We start from the raw sequence: 10656 nt of genomic DNA, 5'->3' as shown, positions 1-10656 counted from the left end.
GGCCGGGTGTGGTGGCTCACGCCTGTAATCCCAGCACTTTGGGAGGCCAAGGCAGTCGGATCACCTGAGGTCAGGAGTTCAAAACCAGCCTGCCCAGCATAGTGAACCCCGTCTCTACTAAAAACACAAAAATTAGCCGGGCGTCGTGGCAGACACCTATAATCCCAGCTACTTGGGAGGCTGAGGCAGGAGAATTGCTTGACCCTGGGAGGCAGAGGTTGCAATGAGCTGAGATTACACCACTGCACTCCAGCCTGAGTGACAAAGTAAGACTATCTCAAATTAAAAAAAAAAATTAGAATCATTTAATGATGTCATCATTTCCACTCCTAAATTCTGAAATGCTTTCTTTGGTGGAAGTAAGTGTGGAGCCAGAGCTAGTAGAGAAGGAATAGCAGGGCCTGTAGCCTCCCTGGTGCTCCAGGACAAGCCACTGCTGTGTGTGGCAGGAATGCCTTACCTCAAATAACAAAACAGTATGAAAAACAAATTTGTGTTACATTTAAAATTCGTAAAGTCATGAGACATGTATCATAAAGAGCATCTTTAAATTTTTGCTAAAATATTAGCCTCTTAAATTCCCTAGGAGCCCTCACCTTTTTTTTTTTTGCTATTCATTCAGATTATTTTTTTAAACATATTCTGAAATCATGTCAATTTTGTCTAGTTCAAGACAAATAGATCACTTGATAATGGTTTTGCTCAGATCACATTGTGACAAGGTTTTAGTGTAGTCCTACTTGGCAGAAAAGGCCAAGAAGATGGACTGTCTAGAACCCCCTTTAAAAGCATTTGTCTATTCAGAAAATTTTCTTGAGTAGATCTCTCCAAAGGCTCTTTTAATTGTGATTTAAGATCACTTTTGCAGGACTCTGGTCTATTGGTTCAGACGTCTACTGTGCACAGTTAGAAGGAGAGTAGAACTGAGGCATCTCAAAGAGCATTATAAAGGTGTGTAGGGAGATGGGTGGATGGAGGGAGGCTGGGCTCTGACACTAGAAACCATGGCTATGAATGTTGTTAATGTTGAAAGCAAGCCTAAGGGCACTGCTGAAGGACAGGGAACAAATAGAGAACTGACCAAGATGGATATAACAGGAACTCCCAGGATATCCACCTGCTCAAAGTAGAAAGTGTGGTATTACCTAGGGCAACCTCTGATTTTGTGAGAGTTTTCCTAAACCCAAAGTGTATGCCTATTCTACATTACCAGATCAGTTCATTCTTCTAAATTAGAACAAGTATGCAAAAGTTCTTTGAACACTGTATCAATGTTTTTGTTTTCATTATAAATTATGGTTATCATCCTGCTTGTTACAAAGGCTAAGAAAGTAGATCTAGTATTTGGCTCACATAGGTGAATGGGTGAGAATTTATTAATTCATTGGTAAAGTCCTTTCATTTGAAAGAGAGGGCCTTTCTATTATCAAAAGCTGTCCTGTGTAAACAATTACCAGGAGAGTGTCTGAAACACACAGGCTTGTCATCCTGTAGAGAATGGTAGAGTGATTCAGAGATAATTCTGAGTTAGACTGCACAGGTCTGAATCTATTTGCTCACTGTGTAGCTTTAGGAATACAATTTAACCTCTCTCTGCTTCAGTTTCTTTGGCCCTAAGATAAAGCTAATGATAGAAACCTACTTTACATAGTTGTGAAAATTAACTGACTATGTTAAGCACTAACAGTTTCTGGCACACAGTATGCATTATATAAATTATGTGATGAGAAGGGAGAAAAAATAACTTGCGGAAATCGCTGAATATCATCAAAGTCTAATAGCTAACCAGTAGCTAAAGTCTAAGGTCCTCTCTTTTCCTTCTGTATGGCACACTTGTTTCTGCTCCGTCTACTCCCCTTGGATGTCTCCTTGAATGAAGTACCTGCTGGAGATGAGAAGAGTGGAACGAGCTGCGTGACAGGTTTGATTAGGATGTAGCTAAGACTTGGGTATCTCCCTGTTTTGCATTTTGGATTGGTGACATTTTTAAACTGCCAACTTTTTGAATCCTGCTCATTTGCTTTGTACAGTTTAAAAGATATGATATCTTTTATTGTTTAAGGTTTGAGATTGGTTTTGAATATATGATTTTCCTACATCTTCAAGAAGGATATGTTTGTTTACTCTGAAGTGGTCTATGTTCTGGTTTTCTATTTTACTATACTTTGCAAAAAAAGAGAAGGCTGGCGTATGTTCACTGTTGTAGTGCATTACCTAGTATCACTCAGCCTTCCTGTTGTAAAGGTGTAGGAAGCAGCATAAGGGATGTTAAGGCTTCAGACCCCCAGTTGCCAGCTCTGGTCCTAGTTCCAGATTGCATGGAAATATTTGGTAACATTCCTGCGCTGAGTTATTATGGTCTAAATATTTATGTGATGCTCTACAAATGGTACCAAAATGTTAGTGATGGAATCTTCACTAACAGCACCTTTTCCTGTTTTTAAATTTTAGAATCCTAATAAATCCAAAGTGTAGATTTTTGTAATGATTTCATTTAGCTATTTACTTTAAGGACTCCTTTTTAAAGCATTAATTAACTGTGCACTAATTTTGACTTAGGAAAAGATTCAGCAATAAGAATAAAAACTGGGCCAAAGCCCAAAGCAATAATCCTTCCAAATTCACAAACAGGATGGAGTTTTAAAAATATGGGCGTTTCAAAAATATGGGAATGGATTTAAATAATTTAAAAATAATAACATATGGGCATCCTGAGTTTTAAAATAAGTGTTTTGAAAATAACCAAAGTACTTGGAATTAAAAAGTTAGGTGAACATAAAAATTGTCGTAACCAAATCCTTGACAGCTTGATGGATGAAGAGCAGATGGGATTACACTGTATGGGAGGAGGCATGGATTTTAGGAAGGGCAGCAGCCTCAGAGAGGGATGGTTAGAAGGTGAACAAGACACATTGCTCTTTGGAAAACAAGGAAAGTCCCTTTGTGAGAACAAGGCATGACACTCTGCCACTAGGGGGCGATGCACCATAACTTTACAACTTAGGGTACATCACACCAGCACTATGGAGGATTTCTCCCTTCTGCACTCCACCAACTCCCTCCCCTCCTTCATTTTTCAGGATGACAACACCTTAGAGGTTTATGGCCATCAGGAGAATTTACTACTAAGCTATATACTGATGTAATGAAATCTAATATATGTTGTGCAATGAATTATGAGATGTTATTTAGTTTCAGTATTTTATTACTTCAATCAGTTATGACCATATTTCCTTTTATATGATTGCTCACTCTTTAAACATACCAGATGACTGTATAAGGAACACCTAATAAAGTCTATAGATGTTAAAATATTTTAAATGTTTTAATTTATATACCATAATTTGTTTAAATTCTGGTTATACTGGTGTTCATATTAAAAGCCATAACATGTTAGAATCTGAGATCTCAGATTGGATAGTGCCTCTGAGTTATATTTTGCTAAGAAATTTTATCATGTTAGCAATTGTGCAATATAACCTGAATCGTTATAAGGTGGTTAATTTTTAGCATAGATGTCAGAAAGCCTGATAATATTCCAGAGGCTTATGATAAACTATTTAAATTGTCATTCTGGATTCTGATTATATCTCCTACAGAGAAAGAGTAGATTATTTATCGAACTTTTTATTTTAATACATGTGCCTATTTTTACATAAATGTAAAAATGTAATTTTTAAATGACTCCTTGGAAACTTCTGGTAACATTATCCAGTTGAATCGTTGTTCTGTTAGTATTCTAAATATTTTAAGAAAATTTTATACATATCTATGACAATTGTATTCACAAGCCAAACCAAAAAAAGATAATTATTTGTTTTACAAAGGAGTCAGCTTACAGTTTCTCTCTTATGCATACATTTAAAATGTGGTTTGCCACTAAACTGGAAACATTGATCTGAGGCCAATGATTTAGGCAAGTCATTAAAGATTGGCTTCCTCAGCTATAAAATGAAAGGCGTTCACTAAAAACTCTTTAAGACTTATTTCAGTACCAAAACATTCTGAGTCTGTGATTCAACTTACGCACGTTATTGTTGGGATGAACTAATACTGATGGAACACTAGCTTTGTACAGGGCACTGTTCATATGTTGTCTCTTTTACTCCTCCCTGCAACCTTCTGGCATGGCTATTATTATGCCCATTGTACGGAAGAAGAAATTGGGCTTTGAAATTCCATTTTCTATTTGTTCATTGTATAGTTTTGCAGGTTTTCAAAAAAATTTGGTGTTATGAGTTTATGTTCCAGGCTAGGTCAAAGCTAGGTAGAAGACAGCAGCCCCATCACTGTTGAAATTTGGGGCTAGATAATTCTTTGTAGTGGGGGCCTCCTCTGTACATTGTAGGATATTTAGCAGCATCTCTGGCTTCTACACAGCAGATACCAGTAGCACCTCCTGCCTCCAATTGTAACAATCAGAAATGTTTCCAGACATTGTCTGAAAATGTCCCCTGGGGAAGCAGAATTGTCCCCAGCTAAAACCACCAGTGTAGGGAATACAGAGAAAAACCAAGATAGTACAGACAGATATGTAATCAGATACAAAAGTATGTAACCGTATATGTGTGTACTGTGTGAATTATCCATAAAAAATATGTTCTGGGTGCTATGGAAACAAGGAGAAGGTAAACTAACAATCTGGATGGGGATCAGGGCCTCTGATAATGTGGCTGATTCCCGAAGAGTAAGCAAAGTAAGCCAAGCCAAGAAGATGGTGAAGAGCTTTCCAAGCAGAAGAAAATGAGCAGGAAATGCTCAGAGGCCTGGAAGTGCAGGATGTATGTCTAGGGAAGGACAGGCAGTTTTGCACTGATGGAGTGGCAAATGTCACCTGGAGAGACATGGGAGATGAAACTTGAAAGGTGTATGCCATATTGAGATGCCTGGACTGCATCCTGTGAGCTGCAGAGGGTTTGGATAGATTCTGGGAAGTGAAAATGTTGGGGCAAAGGGGATGAATATTTGAAGTTTTTCAATACCGGACTTCCAATTTGCTTTTCAAAAGTTTATAATAATTTATACTCATCTAAGCAATCACAAGGGTCCCTTCCATTGCATTCCTGCCTGCAATGAGTGCTTTCATTAAAAACAATCTCTGTGAATTTGGTTGGAGAGTTTCTTGTTTAAACTTGCATTTCTTGGATTGAGTAGTTAGACTTTTTCCATATGCTATTATCAAGTTTTTATTTCTCTTTCATCGATCTTGTTCACATCCTTTGCCTATGGGCCTATTTTTACTTTTCACAGCCTTTTCCTTATTTGTTTAGTTTTCCTCTTAGCTCCACCTTCCCCCTGCCCAAACTTGGGTCAGTTCTTATCTATCTGTATGAGACCTTTATATATTTAGATAGTACTCCTTTTACTTAAATTTGCTGAAATAATATTTTTATTTCATTGTTTGAATTTTATTTGAGGTTTTTTTGGATGCCTTTTCAACTTTGTTCATAGGTGGGTTTTGTCAAATGGAAGTTTCCAATTTTTATGTAGTACAACTCTGAGTCCCCTCCTCTGTGGTTCTGCCTCTGAGGTCATGCTTTGAGAAGTCCTCTCTTTACTTCAAGGTTTCATAAATATCCAGCAAGATCATCCAGTACTTTTAGGTATAAGAAACAAAACCATAAAATCTTCAATCCCTCTGGAATTTAGGTATATGGTGTGAGCAGAGTATATTTTTGAGAGATACTAGGAGGTCCATTTGGCCAGGCTCGATATCAATTAGATATGTAGGAGGTGGATGTAGGGAAGGACAAGAGAGAGAGGTCTGGAGGGGCTCCACCAAGAGGGTTCTCTTAAGGGTGATGCACTCTGGTTATCAGCCCCTTCTGTGGGCTTGTCATTCTGTGAGATGTTGGCTGTGCTGGGGATTCTGAGTCTACTCTTGTCCATTCTGGGTTCAGCTCTGTACCCCAGGAGAGATATATTGATGTAAAGACTGCACAAATAGACACTTGCCTTCTGGCTTCTGACTCGGGCTTGGCCAGCCAGTTGGGGGCGGGTGGCCACCTGCAAGAGAGGGCAGACGAGAGAGACAGGGATATTTATTCCCCAGCCCACGTTCCTCTGCAGAAAGCTACAGCTCCTGTCAGGTAGCCCCTCTCAAGGGTCCTACAGCTCTCCCTTCCATCCCTCCCCACTGTGCTATCCCTATCAAAGTTGGTTCTCTTTGACCTTGCCTGCCCTTTGTTAATGGTCCCTTCATTGGACATTCTTTGGTTGTCTGAGTGGGTGTGCCACGCTTTCCTGCCAGGACCCTGACTCACACAGAACTGGGCTGCCCTTGAGAATGGCTGAGTTGCCCCATGAGAGCACCGAGCGCGGCCACTTAGAACTGGTTAGTGGTCTGTTCCTGGAAAACCAAAGCTTGCTTCTTTGAGGTTAGCTAACTCATGCCCCAGAGTTTAATTACAGGAGACCACACTAGTTCCTGTTGAAGGGAGCGGCCTTCCAAAGTCTGGCTTCTACCATCCCCACCTGTCTGCCTCTACCCATGACAGATCTGCTTCCAGTCAGAGACTTACTCTTCTACACAATTTAACACAGGTAAAGGCCAGCACGAAAAAGATGTCATATGATAGAAAACAGAAGGTTTGTCCATCCTGAAAACATTGTGTTCCCTTTCCTCCTGCTTAACTCCCTCTTCCCCAAACTCATTCTGCAAAATTCTACCTCTAACCTTTGTTCCTTCTGTTCTCAATCCCCTGCAATGCCACTTGCAGTCCTCACCATGCTCTCTGTTTGTCTAAATTCTTCCTTTACTTTAAGACAAAAATTAAATTCTGCCTACTGGGAGAAGCTCTTTGTCATCCCTAGGTACTTGACATTTCTATTTTCTTTGACTTTGTAAAGCACTTATGGCTTCAACCAATCATTTATTACTTAGTAATAATGAATACTATTTACCTAGTGTTCACTGCGTGCCATTTCAGGTTTCCTGTCTTTTTCATACTAGTTATCCATAGGTGTAAGAGGATATTTCATTATGGTTTTCATTTGCATTTCTCTAATGATTTGTGATATTGAGCACCTTTTCACATATCTCTTGGCCATTTTCATGTCTTCTTTGGGAGGATGTCTATTCAGGTCCTTTGCCCATGTTTTAATCAGGTTATTTTATTTTTTCTTTTGTCTTTTCAACAATGCTGTCCCATACTTTATTTTTACAAATTATTGCATTTTGTACACATCATTTGTTTACATGTTTCTTTCTAAACTCGACTTCTTAAACGAAATATTTAGTTGTGAAAGTAGAGTGATCATGCTGTCTCTGATGAGGTAACATTTGAACATTGGGGAGGAGCCATCACAGCAAGCCCTGGTTCTTTAGGTTGGCTGTGCAGAGAATCACCTGGGAATCTTAAAACAAACCAACCAACCCCAAATAACCTGATGCCTGGGCCCCGCCCCCAGAATTTCTATATCAATTGGTTTGGAAAACAGCCTGGGATGCAGATAGTCTTAATGTGTAATTGAGGCTGATAAACACTGACCTAGAAAAGAACATTCTTGGCAGAGAGGACAGTAAGTGCAAAGGCCTGTGGTAGGAATGAGCTAGGGGTGGCTGAGGAGGAGTCAACAGAGAAAGTCACTGTGCAGAATACAAACGGAGAAGGGAGAGTGCCAACCCTCTGGTCAGAAAGGTAGGCACAGCTACCCCATGGAGGGCATTTTAGACCAGAAGAAGGTGTTTAAATTTTATTCAAATGCAACTGCAGGCCCTGGAGGGTTTTTAACAGTGAAATATGATTATAAGGCAAGTAGTATGTATAAACTACCTCATTCTTTTTAAGAAATGCATACAACTCTGGATTATGGATGTACCACAATTTATTCAACTACTTTCCTATTGATTGACATTTGGGTTGTTTCCAGTTGAATGTTATTACAAACAGAGCTGCAGTGAATGTCCTTGTGCACTTGTGCTTTTGAATTTTGGTAGGATAGAGTCCACAGGCTTAAAACATTTAGACAGGAAACATGGTTGGTAGGGAGGGGAGAAAATCATTTAAGGCTCCCTGTTATGCAAGGGGGAGAGACCTCTTAAGCTCAAGTGTCTCAACTGCGTGTTCTACATCAGCCTGGATAAAGCTAGGTTTAGCAGACCATCAAGCTTTTGCAACCAGCCACTGGAGTGTCCTACAATAACATTGAAGTGTGAGAAACACAGACACACCCAGCATTACTGAAATGGACGTTTAATTTCTCCTTAGGTTTTAATACTATCACATGTTGATTACATTTACTGTGCTTTCAGTTCTGTCCAAGTGATTTAGCTAACACATTGTAGGTTTAGTCAGCTTTTTACAGTTCTATCATAAATCAGAACAGAATTTTCCTTTTAGATAAGTATACAATTTTTTATAATTTCCATTGTCTAAAGAAAAGGAGCCTAGTATGAATGTTTATCTATTCAAAAATATTTTTCTTAAGCCACTTCTACATTTTTTACACATTTATATACAAATAAGTTTTAATTTGTTCATGCAACTGTTATTTATTTATACATTGTGCTAGGTGCTGGCATGGAAAGATGAACCACATTGAGTCCTTGTTCTTGCTGAGTACAGTCTGGAGGGGGAGATAGCCCAGTAAGCAGACAATCACAACTTAGGGCGAGAGAGGCTTTTTCACAGGAAGAAGGAGGTGGCATGAGAGCATAGAGGATGGGTACCCAACCAACACTGGAGATAGAGATGGATGACATTCAGTTGGTAATAAGCAACTGAAATGGACTGGGGTTTAATTAAGCAGAAATTTGTATTGAGAGAACATCATGGAATCAGTGAGAAGCTGTGTTAGTTTCCTATTGCTGCTATAACAAATTAACAGACTTAGTAGCTTAAAGCCACGCAAATTTATTATCTTACAGCTTCAGAGGTCAGAAGTCCAAAATGAGTTTTATGCAGATAAAATCAAAGAGTTACACGGCTCCTCTGGGGAAGAATCAGTTCTTTGACTCTCCAAGCTTCTGGAGGTTTCCAGCATTCCCTGACTCATAGCCACATCACTCCAATCTCTACTTTCACTGGTGACTTTCACCTATCTGTGACCCTCTTGCATCCCTCGTATAAAAGCTCCTGGAATTACATTGGCCCACTTGGATAATTTAGGATAATCTCTCCATCTCAAGGTCCTTAACTACATCACATTTGCAGAGTCCCTTTTTCCATGTAGGTTACATACTCCCAGGTTCCAGGGAGGAGGACAGGAATATCTCTGGGGAGGTTGTTATTCAGACAGAAGACCAGAGAGAAAAATGCAAGAGAGGGGTGAATGGCCTTGAGCACATAGCCAAGGTCCTGCCCAGGATCTGAAGTTTTGCACTGGCCACTGCAGCTGTTGGCCCCTGCTGCTGCCCTGAGTCATTTCTCAGCTATCTCTGTGCCTGTGTGATTCCTATAAGACAAAACTCTTGAGTTGAAACATATAGTTGGTGAAGCCTGGTTCAGGCATACTGGGCCAGCTGTCAGGAGAAGGCATATGGTTTCTGATGCTCTGGTAACAGAACAGAGGGGTTTACCTTCCAGCAGGACTCACACTATGAAGGGTTCCTTCCCTCCACCCAGCAGGCAGCACGTTCAGATGCTGGGGTTCTGATGTGGACACATCTAACACCCAGACACCACAGGAAGGAATGGATAATCAGGGGGTCCTCCTAGAGGAGGACATGCCTGGGCTGGGACTGATGAAGGGTTTCAGAGTAACTCAGGTGAGTTCTTTTGTCTTTCTTCAGGTAACTCGTTTAAGGACACTTGGACCCCTTATCAGGTTGTCATTTTCGAGAAAAGTTTTGTTAATACAAGAGATCTGAAAAGAAATCAAAGCTACACAATACATTTCAATAGCATATAAACAGGCTGGTCACAGTGGCTCACGCCTATAACCTCAGCACTTTGGGAGGCTGAGACGGGCATATCACCTGAGGTCAGGAGTTCGAGATCAGCCTAGCCAACATGGTAAAACCCAGTCTCTACTAAAGATAGAAAAATGAGCTGGGTGTGGTGGCGGGCACCTGTAGTCCCAACTACTCGAGAGGCTGAGGCAGGAGAATCGCTTGAGCCCAGGAGGCAGGGATTGCAGTGAGCTGAGATCTCGCCACTGCACTTCAACCTGGGCCACAGAGTTAGATTCCACTTGAAAAAAAAAAAAAGAGCGTACAAGCAAAAAAACAGACTCACTCACACTTTAATACATTCTGGATCAATGTGCAGACTGAGATGATCTTTCTCCAAAGCAATTTGGCAGCAGATGCTGAGTCTTTAAAAAGACATACCATTTAACCCAATAAGTAATTTCACATCTCAAAATGTAAAATGTGTATACAAAAATGCAGAGATTTAGGTACAAGGATGTTTATGACAGAATTATTTATAGTAGCAAACATAGTTAAAGTTACTGTTCAAGCATGGGAGGATGGTGGTGGAATATTATTCACCCTGCAAAAGTGATATTCTCAAAGGGTACTTAAGGATATGGACAAATGTGCATGCATTCTCATTAACTGAATAAAAAACCAGTTTCAAAACAAAACATATAATATCAATATTATAAAACCCACATATGGGTTTGGAAAAAAAAAAAGGCTAAACAGTAATTTTCCATAAAATTTTAGAGGTTTGTGCCACAGATCTTTTGAAGTCTCGCCAGATTCAAACT

This window comes from Aotus nancymaae, unplaced genomic scaffold (genome assembly GCF_030222135.1).
Source record: "Aotus nancymaae isolate 86718 unplaced genomic scaffold, 86718_ANA_hifiasm-v0.15.2.pri h1tg000036l, whole genome shotgun sequence".
Lineage (NCBI taxonomy): Eukaryota > Metazoa > Chordata > Mammalia > Primates > Aotidae > Aotus > Aotus nancymaae.
Note: the sequence above shows the minus strand (reverse complement) of the source record.